Source organism: Zootoca vivipara, chromosome 11 (assembly GCF_965207765.1).
Source record: "Zootoca vivipara chromosome 11, rZooViv2.hap1.1, whole genome shotgun sequence".
In the NCBI taxonomy this organism is placed as follows: Eukaryota; Metazoa; Chordata; class Lepidosauria; order Squamata; family Lacertidae; genus Zootoca; species Zootoca vivipara.
In genome coordinates this window covers 23835425-23848734 of record NC_142594.1, presented here as the reverse complement: position 1 = coordinate 23848734, position 13310 = coordinate 23835425, and positions in this window count along the sequence as shown.

Below are 13310 nucleotides of genomic sequence, written 5' to 3'. Positions count from 1 at the left end.
TGTGCAATCCAAATTTCTTAGAGCTCTCCTACAAGTCTCCAGATGCGTTTCAAACACATGGGTCAGACTAGGGTGGAGGCTTTCATCTGCCTAACATCAATTTACAAATGACTGCCATTAAATCTGCTCTCTCGAGGAATAGCTCCATTGATCCTCTGCGACCAGTTCCAGTCAGGGTGGCTGACAGCAGTCCTGAACACCCTCCAGGAAATGGGTTTTGCTCCCCAAGCCTTTCTAAGTTTGGGGTTGGGCCAAGCAAAAGCCACGGTTAGACAAAGAATCATAGACATTGAGAGACAGAAAGATATATAGCCACTCCGGCAGCTTACCTCTCCTTCCTCTTAGCCAAAAATGCAAGAAGGGCTTTCACACTCGCCAGAAGTTCGGCCCTGCCCTCGCCGGTCCTGGAAGGATCCTACAAAAAAGTCCCATACGCCCAAAGACTCTGTCATTGGGGGAAATAGGAAGCCCAGAGCATCTATTTTTTAGATGTCCCTTCTATGAAGAGGCACGCAGGGAGATCCTTGATTCCATGCTGGTGAGGCTAGCTGACCTCCCGGAAAAGCAAATATACAACTTGCTCCTGTTAGGCAAAGATCAGAAGACAACCCGGATGGCCGCCAGATTCTGTGTTCAGATCTGCAGACAAAGACCTTCCCCTGAGCCAAACTAGTTCATTTGAAAGTCCCTAAACCCGGTTCCCCGAGCAACCCAGGGCCATAGCTGCCAAGTACCCCATTTCCCCTGGGAAACCCCCGTATTTTCTTACCTTTTCCCGCAGGTGTCCCGAATGGCAAAATACCCTGTATTCCCCCGGATTACGGAGCTCCTGCCGGCGACCATGTTCTTCTGGTGCTGCGCCGGCACCGGAAGTCGCTTCTACGCACTTCCGGACATGCATAGAAGTGACTTCCGATGCCACTGTGCCCATTTCCAAAATGTCCGCAGGGCCAGAAGTCGCTTCTACACACTTCCGGACATGCATAGAAGTGACTTTTGATGCCACTACGCCCATTTCCAAAATGTCCGCAGTGCCAGAAGTCACTTCTATGCATGTCTGGAAGTGCGTAGAAGCGACTTCCGGTGCCAGCAGCGCTGCTGATCCCGGATTTTTCAATCTGGAACTTGGCAGCTATGCCCAGGGCCAGTTCTCTGCAGCAGCTTATCTTAAAGTTTTACGTATCTTTACGCTCACCGCATTTATAAACATTAATTTTATCACTGTACAAAGTTTTATATGTATGTTTTGTCCTTTGGGATTGTTCCCCCAAACGTGTTTTAAAAGCTGGTCTCCGACCGTAATAAATCATTCATTCATTCACCTATGCATACATCCATCCCTCTCCAGCCAGGCAAACAAGAGGCATTCCCCAAATCTGAACATACCAGAATGGATTTTTATTTTCAGATGGTGTTCTGAATGCACCTCAAAACCCCAGTTTAAGGCATTTCTGGTCATAGTTCTGGATTAGTGATGCAACAGGGGATGGCGTTTTCCTTCTAGAAGGAGTTTTCTTGGCAAAAGAATGGCCAATGTAATCATTAATAGATAACTGAAAGATGAGTTATTCATTAAAATAATTCAGGTCTTTTCAGATTATTCATTTTAATACAAAAAACTGAGTCATTATTCAGCTGCTTTGGAGCACTTGAACCTTTTAACTCAGAAGGAATGCTACGGTGCCTCAATGTTTCATCTCTGTTGAGGTGACAGAGGATTTTGTTCCACCTACCACTAAGACTGGAGTATTGCTTCTGGAAAAATGCCATTTTTCTACCAACGAGCCCCGTTGTGAATATTTCATGGACTGTAATAGCATGAGAGCCACAAGCACCTATTGGATAGTGCCCATGGTGTCACGCATGATCATGGATATAACTCTACCTACCCTCTTCGCCCTTGTTAAATGCCTTGCAAATTTGGTGACTTCAATCAAAAGTGAAGCAGAATCGAGGAGTTCTACAATAATATTTCTTTATCATTTTTTGGGCAGCTGATTTGATCAAAAGCATTCTCAAAGTGGTTTAATTTTTTAAAAATAAATAAATAAAACTAAGCTTTACCAACTAAAATTTAACATGTTTCAGTTTATAGAGATTCTTCCTTAAGGAACTATCTCTTATATTCAAAGAGCCATTATCTCTTGCTATGACGGAAGAGATGTCAAGTGCATGCATGAATAAGCCCACACTCTCCACTATGAAGCAGTGACGCTGGCCAATAATTACATTACAGCACATCCCCTAATTTCACTGAAGTCTCTACTCCGCTATAATGTATTTATCCTAATGGCTAATTCATGCTGAACTAAGGCTGCAATCAGTAGTGCAGTTAGGTAATTTTAGACTCTGGGCTGAATGGTGGTATGAGTGATGGCGGCCTTTTTAGATAGTAACATTACTTAACTTACTTCAAAATGTAGATCTGATTTACTGAGAGTAAGCCCCCACCACCACTGAACTCAGTGGGTCTTATTTATTCATTGTATTTAGGGATCTCTATACTGTCTTTACCAAGCATCCACAGTGTGTGTGTGTGAGAGAGAGGGGGGGGGATTTAAAATGCCATAGAATGCATAATACAAAACACTGAAATAATTTAAAACAGCAAACGAAAATAACAGCAACAGTATTGGCAAACTGGAAGCATTTCCAATGGTTCCAGAATTGTGAGTAATCTTACAAAGAACTGTGCTGTAAGGCACAGAGTTGACAAATAGCCCCAGAACTGGCCCAAGATATTTTGCTGCCTGAGGCAAACAGGTACAGATGTCAGCTGGACTACCACAATGTTGGTGATGGGACAGCATGCTCTACTGCATCTGAGGACAGCCATCTGATTTAGGGTGTGCTGGACGGATTCTATAGTGCACACAGCTCTGTCCCCTCTGGGTCCCTCAGAAACTGCCCCTTGAGACAAGCGTCTCAATCTGCCTAATGGTAGGGCTGGCCCATGTTGTAACACACAGCAGCCTAAGAAGTAACTCCTCGTAGCTCTTTGTCCTCTCCACTGGCTGTTGGATTGATCTTTGTATTCTTTAATTCAATTGTGAAACACCCTGATTCATTGACGATGCAAGCACAGAACAGAGGCACCGAAGAATCACATGTCTATGGCTACTGTCATCATGCTACAAAAGTGGCCGGGCACTTCAACAGCAATTATGCAGGCAGCTCAATCAGTTGCTGAGTTGTGATGGAAAATTATTGCTCTTTCCACTTAGCAATTACAGGAAAAGATGGCATGCCGTTGAATGGCTGAAGTGACAGGCATCATATAATAGAGCCATGGTGTGAATAATTTCATTTGCATCGCTCCATTTCTTTCTTTTAAAAAGAATGGAAAGTGATCTTTGAAATGGCAGTGCAGCCACTGGCAAGTCCCATAGGGATGGTGGAGTGCCCTCACACAAAGACATCCTCCTTTCAGCCATTTTTTGTGCCTCCTTCTGGATGAATGCAAAAATCAGAGGAAGTGGCAATGCACCAGTGTTGCCAACACAACGGGGTCCATGTGCCTTCATCCTGATGCTCAGTTGCATATAGTCGACTAATTGTAAAGGGAAATTGATGGGGAGTGTGCATCTGGAGGAACATATGAATGCAAATCCTACTGCAAGTAATGGATGGACAACACCCATATTTGATAAAGCGTAGATGTTCATCCGAATGTGGTTGCCATCTGTTTGTAATGCATTCCTTTCAATGTGTTGTGTATCTGAATATGAGTTCAAATGCATCTCCCCAAACACATTCTACCCTGTAGCACTGGTAGAGAATGAAGCTCCACAGCTTCATTCCTTTTTCTTGGTTCAGAGTGAGGGGAAAGGGAGACTTTGTTTGCCTTGTTTTATCACATAGTCCAAACCTAGTTACCTGTGTCATCATCTTCACTCTGTAATCTTGGATTGACTGGAATCAGACAGTGAATAAGCTGCCTGGAGTGTAGGTGGGTTCCCATGCGGCAAAACACAGTGAGAAATGCAAGAACCTTTTTTGAACTATATAACTGGGAAACAGGGGCAAAGCAACTGCTTATATACATTTCTGAAAGCCCGGGCCAATCCCACTCCCAACGTGATTGGCTGTCTAAACTTCCAAGCTGCGAATCATGACTCAGAGTTCAAGGGCCAATGGCAGAGGCCCAAATCCTGAAATGTTCTGTGATTGGACATCATGTATTGAATCACACAGGAGCTCAGAATCCTTAGTCCAGTCTCAAGCTCAGGCAAACACAGGCCACTGAATACATAACAATGCCTTTCAAATTCTTTTTTTAAGGTACTAAAACAGCAGTTGGAGAAAAGTAATTGCAAACAGGCACGAGGGAGGGAAGGAAGGGAGGGAGGGCTTATTTGTGACCATCTCTCCCACCCCTAAAATCGCAAATTTCACAATGAGAATGGAACCTCAGGAAATTTTAGCTCAGCACCACTATCAGTTGTGTCTAGTCATAACAACAATGGCATTGTAAACACTTAATTTTTTGTGATATAAGCTAACGGTGTCTCCGAAAATATTTACACATCACTTGGAAAGACAGGCGAACTAATATCAGTGTACTGGAAGAAGCAAAGATCACCAGTGTTGAAGCAATGATTCTTCAACATCAACTTCGTTGGACTGGTCATGTTGTGCGGATGCCTGATGATCGTCTTCCAAAGCAACTACTCTTTTCCGAACTTAAAAATGGAAAGCTTAATGCTGGTAGTCAACAAAAGAGGTTTAAATACTGTCTCAAGGCAAATCTTTAAAAATGTAGTATAAACACTGACAACTGGGAAGCACTGGCCTGCAAGCGCTCCAGTTGGAGAACAGCCTTTACCAAAGGTGTCGTGGACTTTGAAGACGCTCAATCTCAGGACGCAAGGGAGAACCGTGCTAAGAGGAAGGCACGCTTGGCAAATCCACACCGTGATCAACTCCCGCCTGGAAACCAATGTCCCCACTGTGGAAGGACATGTGGATCCAGAATTGGCCTCCACAGTCACTTACGGGCCCATTGTTAAAACCGTGTTTATGGAAGACAATCTTACTCGGCTACGAGTGATCGCCAAAGAAGAAGAAGAAGAAGTCCATGAAAGTTTAGAATAATTCTGTAACACGTCACAAGAGTCAATGCTGACTTTGCTGCAACAGACTAAGGCAGTTACTGCTCTGGAACTATCCATAATAATACTGGGGGTTTGGAGTTTTTTTTTTTTGTCATGGTTGGAGACTCATAAGAGGAGAAAAGGGATTGTGGAATTGTGGTTGCAAAATTGACAGGAAAATCTTAATATTTAGAAAATGCCTACTCTGGTTCAAGTAGTGGAACTGCGATAAAGTTGCTAAAAAGGTGTACTTACTATGCAACATTCTTGTCAAACAAACTTGTTCCTCTTCTGGGTCACCAACAGAAAAAACCCCCAACAATCCCACCAATTTGTTTCGGAATTTGGCTGTGCACACCAGTGATTGGTTTCGCACTCAGATTTCTTAATCCTCCCCCTCTCCCATTTTCAGAGCAATTTTGCAACTTGTTTAGCACTGATTTCCATTTCCTTTGTGAAAGTCAATAAACAAGGGGACAAAAAAAAATTGGTTGATTGAATGAACACGCACTTTTTCTTAAGGCAGAGATGCTGCTTGATGGATGGGAGATGGGGCAAGACTGATGACTCAATCAGTGTTGAAATAGCTCATAAGTACTTCTGCTGGACTGCATGGGAATCCGGGCAACATAAAAAGGAGTAAAAAATATTAATAAGTTGGGAGCTGCTGTTTCAGCATAGGCTTGTGTGCAGCCTTGGTCTTAATCACGCCTGTACAAAAACGATAAAGATAACCTGGACAAATGCAAAGATGGAATGATCCCAAGAATGGGCAAAAGCTTAAAAGAGCATCCAAGGCCGATTTGGCTCAGGGGGGGAAGGAGGCTAAGAAGGGATAGGATTTCCTTCAAAAGTTATTTAACCTGTTATGGAAGCCTGAGGACAGCAATGAGCGAGTTCATTATTTCCCTCCTTTTATGTGGATTCATGTTCAGAAAAAGGTTCTGCGCTATAACAGGTGTATTTCAGACAACGCTGCAAGATTTTGGATTCTAATATTAATTGCACAGTGCAAATTTACAGATTCCATTTAATATGAGTGCTGTCATGTCTTAGAGCAAACTGTTTGCTTAGGAGGGAAAAGAGCATGGAAGCAAGTGGAAATGTTGAAGTACTGAAGTGGCTGCGGTTCTCATATTTATTTGCTCTTCAAACACACTTTGATCCAGATGCATATATTTTCTACCACAGATGCTTGAAGACGCATTGGAGGGGAAATCTGGCAAGACGGAGGTGATTGGTTTGTATGGTACAGGCACCATCATCACTTCATTCTGCTGTTGATAAAAGGTGGGACTTAAGTGCCTTCCGGGAGCCAGGACAAATGCAAATTAATTTCCTCCTTGCGCAGGCAGATTTCACAGGCTTGAAACTAATATCAGAAACATCACATTCTATTCAAAAGGACATGTGGTGTGGTTTTTTTAAAATAGAAAACTCAGATTATTTAATGAGCGTGGGTTATCACTGCAACCATATGCTAAAACTTTGTTGGAAATTGATGGCGCAAAGTCTCTTCGAGCTTGTCGCCGTGAGAAAGTTAGTCACTGCCTAAACTATTTTCTATTAATTTGGCTGTGAGTTAGCTCATCAGGGCCGCTCCTTATCACACTGCTTCTCGCAAGCCCCTGGAGCTACAGACAGGATCCCCAATCAACTGATGTTAAGGGCAGAAAATGAACATTATCCACGGAACGTTAGCAGCCACGGCCAGACTGGGATGCCTCTTTTCAGGCAAAGCACATCAGTCAAACTGAGTGGGTGAGCGACGTCTCTCAGAAATGATGAGCAGTCCTTTTTACATTTATAGCTGGCAGAGTGCCGGGGGGACGACGGGGGACGACAGACTTTTAATTTGCTGTCGTGTCCTGCCTCCAAACCAGCACTGAGGAATGAAGAAAATAGTATGATGATGTCTGATGTGTAAACTATGTGTTTGATGCACTATTTTTCTTAAGATAAATCTACATTGAAGTGATGAATAGTATTTAGAACTGCATAAAACTCCAGCTGCAACGGGACTTCCTTATCTGGCCGAACCAGAAATGCTGTTCACGTGCCAATACAGGCTCATTTTGCTGCAGCTCCTCCTGTGTCAGAATCGCTTCTGCTTTTCCCTGTTCTTCATGGTTATCGCAATATCGTTGCAATGGATGGGGAGAAAAAACTTTCATTCCTTTCTTTCCACTACCACCAGCCTGGGTAGGCCAGCCAGCTCTGCCAGAGGCTATCAAGAAGGCGGCCATGACATGACATTTCCCTCAGTAATCTGTACACTGAGATGGGAATGCTTTCTGGGGGTCCAAAGCAGGTATTTAGGAAGGGAGACAGAAGAAATACCAGCCCTGGCCAAGTCTTCTCTTCCCTGGGTCTAACATAGTTTGTTTTTCCCTGTGAGACCCCCAACTCAGACACACATTTGAAGCACAACACCAAAAGGACCTAGGCATGTGAGAGGAAAAATCCCTTGCAGTCTGGCAAAAATGCAGATAAGAGCCCGGCAGCCAATATTATGGCGTTTATTAAGAAATAAACAGAAATAAGATGGACAGGTGGCAGAGGCAAGAGGTTGCTTCGAGAAAATAATGGAAATAGTCTAGTCTAAGCTCACCCATCCTACTGCGGCTGCTTTACAATCAGGTTTTGGGTCTCCTCAAGTGGCTGTTTTGATGGTCAGCTGAGAGGAAGGACAAGAGCAGGGCCGGCCCAGGATGTTTTGCTACCCTAGCCAAAATTGAAAATGAAGTGGCCCAGCCAGTAAATGGAGGCAGGCAGTGGCAGCGTTTGTGAATGTGGTGGCATGGGGCGGTGTGTCTGCCAAGCGGATCCACCACCTGAGGCAATTGCCTCACCCTGCCTCGTAGGCGAGCCGGGCCTGGACAAGAGGCTGTATGGCTACAGTCCACTTTTAAGAGTATCTGATCCAGACAGGTCTCGATTGATAGCTGGCTTTGTCCACCTAATCACAACGTATTCAGGTGGCTGGGAGAATGCCCACTCAGAATAGCAATAGGCTGGAGATGAGCCATCAAGTTGGAAACAACTGTAGGGCTGCCATACGCCAGGAATTTCCCAGAAATATCTGGGATTTGTCCATCAAAAATAGTGTCCAGGCAAAATTTCCAAAGGGCTTATGGCAACCCATGACGTGTAGATTTTTATAAATGAATGTCCTTAAAAAATAGCTCTAAAGCTTCTTTTTTTGAGGGGGAGAAGCTTTTGCAAAAAGGAGCTCAATAACTTTGCCCCCCCAAAGCTCAACACTGAAATATGTCAACCCTAAACAATAGCCTTTCCTCCGCATGGCCAATGGTCAAACATGATGGGAGTTGTAGTTCAACAACATAGGACTATAAATATCTGAATTAAGCAAATGTTCCTGTGTTGAATTATTCTCCTTCTTCTTTAACTTAAATTTTCTTTCAAAACTACTTTTTATTATTATTAGTCCCCACCCCTCTTTTATACTTAAATGAACCTGCCTGTGGTGGTAAATTATAATGTGCTTCCTTTTTCCTTCTCTCCCTTCCACTCTCTTCTTCTTTATTATAAGGGTGTAAAATTCATTTTCTGCAGCAGATAATTTAATTTGTAATCCAGCCGCAAGCTTCAGAGTACTTGATGAATTGAACGGGGAAAACATACCAAGCAACAATGAGTTTCATTTTTAGAACCATGGTGCAAAAATAAAGGTCCTCATCTATTGCTCATAAAGGAATGCCTGCAAACTACTTTTGTTTAATTGAGGGAGGTCGGATGTATTAGAAGCGATGTACACACACTTTTCATCAATGTAGCTGTGGGTTATAAGGGGCCGTCCATAAATTATGTCACGCTTTAAAAACCTTGCGCGACCTCCATCTTTCTTGTTGTCCTACTTTGACCTATGTACTTTCACTCAATCTACATCGTGGTCTTGGTCAAAGTATTATTTGGCCACTTGCTGTGGGGTATGAAATACTCTGTGAATGGTCCCTAAGCATAAAGGACGAAGGTTACAATGCAGAGTGGATTGTCCTTATATTCCTTCTTCTCACCTTCATATAAACCAGGAGTAGCTGGCATGATGTCCTCTAGGAGTTGCTGAAGTACAATTCCTACCATCTCTGACCATTGGCCATGCTGGTTGGGAGTTGTAGTCTAAAGTAGAGGACCCCTGGATGGTTAAGTGCAGTCGAAGGCGACTATGGGGTTGTGGCGCTCATCTTGCTTTCAGGCTGAGGGAGCCGGCGTTTGTCCACAGACAGCTTTCTGGGTCATGTGGCCAGCATGACTAAACCGCTTCTGGTGCAGTGGAACACTGTGACGGAAACCAGAGCTCATGGAAACACTGTTTACCTTCCCACCGCAGTGGTACCTATTTATTTATTTACTTGCACTGGCGTGCTTTCGAACCCTGTTGCAGGGACTCAAACTGCCAACCTTCTGATCAGCAAGCCCAAGAGGCTCAGTGGTTTAGACCACAGCGCCACCAGCATCTAAGAATATCTAGAAGGCACCTTGTTACTCCCACTGATTTAGGGGTTTATGCCCCACCTCCAGCCCTGAGAATCTAGAGCTAATACCAAACTCTGACCAACTTCTCCCATCAGCTGTGACAACACAGTTATTATCCTGGCTGAGCAAATAGGAGTCATTAACAGTATGCCTATGGTGTAATTCGTTGCTGCCTTTTCCTCTTAACTGTTCTGAATGGTGGCATACAACAGAGGAAAAACATCACATAAGAACTGCCCCTGCAATCTCCAAAATAAATGATTGCATACATAATAGGAGTGAGCAGGAGAAGATAAAAAAAATTAATTTACGTAGCCGTCAGCGAAATTAATTTGTTCCTCCTGTGTGCTCATAGCTATTGTGTAAGGCATTGTAAATGGGGGGGAAAAACACCTTGTAATGTTTGCTAAAATGAAAAATCACCCCATTTCACACATGGTGTTCCACAGTAGCAATGCTCATCTGGAACCAGTTTGAACGATATGCTCATTTCATGTCTAAAAACCTGATGCATTGCATTGCCTACTGCACTGTTTTGCTGGCATAGTTTTCCACCCAGTACAAGACAAGTACATCTTTTTCGCTGCGCAATTTGATGTTTAATGGCGTTCTGTTCAATCTTACGGCAGTAAAATCTATCAGGGTTGGCATATTGTTTACCTAGGTGGCTCTTTCCACTCTGCGGGAAGGAAACACGCTAATTAGACTGTATTTCAGGCTGCAATCCTAAGCACACAAGGAAGCCCCATTAAACATTGTGAGACTTACTTCTGAGTAAGCAGGCAAAGGACTGGGTAGTCCACAAGAATAATGAAGGCACAAAGGAGCAGGGGTTCCACTGATTTCCATTGACCCACTCCTCTAGATGTAGCCCAATTTGCGTTCCATAAACCAGAGGTTTTCAACCTTTTTGAGTCCATGGCTCCCTTGACCAAGTAGCTCCCCTGTGGGGGAAATGCACTCAGAGTCTCAGTTATGTCACCCCTTGCGTGCCAAGCTGTCAGCCCCCACCCTGTTTTTGGACACGCTCCCTTATGGAAGATACCCTCAGCCTCCTCTCCCCTCTCCTTGGGAATCTTCGCCCGCTTACTTGCTTCCTCTGAGGCCACCTCAGCTCCCGGCAACCAGCACCCCCTGGCCGTCCCCAGAGGCACCATTCACCTGGGGAGCCTGTAGCCAGGGCTGCTGCAACAAACAACCACACAAGCCTTTGAAGTCAGAGACATGAGAAGACATCAGAGGAGGGAGGGAAGGAAGGAGGGATGGAGGCTGTGGTGCCTTTGGCGCACCAGACCCCCATTCAAGGCACCCCAGGGTGCTATTGTGCACTGGTTGAATACCACTGCCATATACTATACTTCACAAGATGTATAGGAGCCATAATAATAAGCTCTGAGGGAATGTAGTCTTTGGCAGACAAACATTTACCCACCCCAGGTGCAAATAATATGTATAAAATAAAATCATTCTGCACATGAATGACGTAGGCCACGGGTGTCAAACACAAGGCCCGGGGGCCAAATCCGGCCCGCCAGACCTTGTCATGTGGCCCGCCGAGCGCCCCAGCCAGTGGGACCCAGCAGCGGGACCCAGCAGCGGGAACTTGCTGCTGAAGCGCCGCGCCGACAAAGCACCGACAAACAGCTGGGGCCGGGGGGGTGAGTAGAAAGGCGGCCGGAGCAGCGCTGCGTGGAGCGCCCCGAGCCACAGCAGGAGAAGGAGGAGGCAGCTTGCCGGGTCAGCGCCCGGCAACGCCGCACGGAGAGTCCCGAGCCTCTGTGACGCAGCAGTGCTCTGTAGCACTTTGAATCCTCCTCCTCCTGCCATGGCTCGGCGCCTGGAAATGGCTCTGCTGCTGCTGAAGCACAGACAAAGCACCCAGCAGCGCCGCGTGGAGGAGGAGGAGGATTCAAAGTGCTACAGAGCACTGCTGCGTCCCAGAGGCTCAGGACTCTCCGCACGGCGCTGCCGGGCACCGACCCGGGTAGCCGCCGCCTCCTCCTCCTCTTGCCTCACCTCCTCCTCCTCCTGCCGCGGCTCAGCCTCATGAACGTGAGCTCAGCAGTGGCTCAGCCTCACGAACGTGCAACTCTGAGGCTTTACGCACTTCTCCTAAAACGGACACCCGCTGCCTCACGCTGCATGGGAAATGCTTTTTGCCCCTGGGTCCCTTCGCGCTCTTTTCTGGCGCTGAATCAAGGCGGCGACCCCCCCCTTCCCTTTCTTTCTTCCTCTCTCTCGTTCTTATTCTTTCTTTCCCTCTCCTTCCTTCTTTATCTCTGTCTTCTCTCCCTCATTCTTTTTCTTTCCTTCTTTATTCCTTCTTTCCTACTCTTCTTTCTCTCACCTCTTTCCTTCCTCTCTCCCTCCTGCTCCCTCTTTTCTTTCTTTCTTTCTTTCTTCCTTACTTCCTTCCTTTCTTCCTTCCGTCCTTCCCATCTTTCTTCCTCTCCCTCATTCTTATTCTTTCTTTCCCTCTACTTCCTTCCTTCTTTCTCCCTTTCCGTCTTCTCTCCCTCTTTCTTTTTCTTTCCTTCTCTATTCCCTTCCTTATTTCCTACTCTTCTTTCTCTCCCCTCTTTCCTTCCTTCCTCTCTCCCTCCCACTCCCTCTTTTCTTCCTTCCTTCCTTCTTTCCTCCCCTCCCTCTCCCTCTCCTCAGAAACATAGGATGCTGCTTTATACTTCTGGCCCTTAAACCCTGGAACCAGGAGAGCAGCTCCAGTGAGTCAACCTCAGCCAGTCCCTTTGGTGAAGGGTGGTGGCTCACTGGCAGAACATCTGTCCTGCATGCAGAAGGACCCCAGCATCTCCAGGTACTAGTAGCTCTGCAAAGGTCCTGCATGAAACCCTAGCGAGCCTCCACCACCCGGTGCAGTTACCAAAAATTATTTTTCAATAAATTGTACAATAATTGTACATTTAAATATCTACTTGCCATTATTCTGACTATGTTTCTGCTTTCAGAGCTAGTTATTACTTACATTATTACAAAAAACAGTAATAATTGAATGCAGTGACAAAAATTTATGATAATAAAGAGTGGACACATAGTCCTACAGATACAACCGGCCCTTTGAGGGTGACCAAACTGCTGATGCGGCCCCCGATGAATTTGAGTTTGACACCCCTGACGTAGGCAATTGAGAGAAGCGAAGGTCAGGATCGACAGGAAAAGGTCGTGGTGTCTTCCTCAGGTTTTCAGTGGTGAGCAGCCTGACTGGCACAGGGCTGAGAGACTTGATCAGCAGAAATCACATGCCTCCAGCACACATGTGGTTTTGTTTCAAAAGGCAAGATGTAAAATACTGGGGAATAAGCACACGGCAGGGAACAATTCTGCTCTGAATGGCAATGATTTGATGAAACTGACTCACTGGTTGATTGCGAGGAGCTTTCGATGGGCCAGTCTCTGGAACGGCGCAGCAATATCTTTTCAGACTTACGGGAAGACAAAGGAAAAATTAAGAGGTACGGCAACAGTGAATAATGCAAATTACGCCACCCACCTTGCATTTTGACGCCATCATCTGCCAAGCGCTGCCTCAGCTGGAGGCGGAGATGACAAACAGATAATTAATGGCTCTCCAAACTTGTCAGCTAAGAACCACTCAGAGAAAAGAGGTCACTTGGTTATGCCAATTACGCAATTTATTCTTTATAATTTCACACCAAGCAGAGAAAATGCTTTCTGCGCTGTTATCGTGATTATGCTATCCCT